A 1,444-nucleotide genomic window follows, 5' to 3' on the forward strand; every position below is an offset into this window, starting at 1 on the left:
TACCTTACCTGAGTCCCTTTTGCTTAATGAGATTCCGGTGCTTCATTAAAACTATTAATTAACCATTAAAGGGTTAATCAGTTTTGCATCGATGAATATGATATATTAATTTAAATATCTATTTTAGCTAAGTTTGCATAGCAATATACTAGTGTAATGTGCGTTGCATACATATAGGTATATGTATTCGAGGAATATACTCTCAGAGGAAATAAAACTTAAACAAATTTTTTAATAAAAAAAGTATAAGAAAAGGAAGAAAACTATTAACTTTTAGTAACCAAAGAATTTTTTTTCTTGTTTTTTAGTAAACCAGAGACATTTTTCAATTAGTTTTCTTTTCATGTTCTTTGGTCCTGTCCCAAATGTAAATTTTGACAATAAGTTTGCTACCTTTTGTGGCTTTCATGTAAATTCACTAGATTTAAATATGATTTATTTTAATCCTTTATTAGTTGGGTACACAAAGTTTTCTTAAGGGAATTGAACTATACGTTAAAAGAAAGAGAACTAATTATTCAATTTTGTCCGTTGTTGCGATTTTTCTAAAGCAAACTTTAGCTTTATGTAAAATTTTTTAAGCTTTTCTTAAAAACTAAAATAAAAACAAAAAACAAAGAAGATTCCTTCATGCTTGTCGTGTTTTGTAAAACACAGTATTTTCTAAAGATTACCTGCATAATCCGCTCGACTCATAAATATGGAAAAAGTTTAGCAGCACTTCTGCTGCAACGGATCAACACCACCTCTGTAAGGTTGGCAAAATTCTAATTTTTATTTTGCGCTGTTTAAAAAAAAATGTAAAAAGAGGAAAAATATAAAATAAACTATTGTTACCCTACTTTATAAAGAAAGGTATATTAAGAAAGGTAACACATATCTACAAGATACATAATAAAATGTATGAGTGCTTGAGTAGAAGTTATTTAATTAAAACCGTATATCGTGACATCGGTTAAAACAGCAGTACCTACTAATTCCACCGATTAGTTCTTGTATTTCAAACAAGGTTAGGTCCTACAAAAAGAATGGTATCCATGGCACATTTTTAACGTATAATCCTTACACTTAATACAAAGTTAAGTTCTGCAACATGAAATATCTTATAAAAAAATGAAGTCTTTCATAGAATACTTATTAAGTACTGCTTCTAATATAGGCAATAGCTTTAGTATCATTACTCTAGATGTGATTTTCATTGATTTTAAGCCAAGAAAATCAATTGAAACTATGGAAATATATATGTATAAAAACAACAAATAACAGAATAGGTTCCTGTAGGATATAAAGACATTGTTAAGGAATGGCTATTTTATTTTATATTTTCTACTGTTGTCCTTAAACTTAGAACTTTATTTTGTGCATTAAGCAAAATTTTCTTGCATTTTTATGATTTTCTCGCTGAAGCTTATGTTTACATAATATAGAGAAAACAAAGAAAATC

Source organism: Teleopsis dalmanni, chromosome 2 (genome assembly GCF_002237135.1).
Source record: "Teleopsis dalmanni isolate 2A chromosome 2, ASM223713v2, whole genome shotgun sequence".
NCBI lineage: Eukaryota > Metazoa > Arthropoda > Insecta > Diptera > Diopsidae > Teleopsis > Teleopsis dalmanni.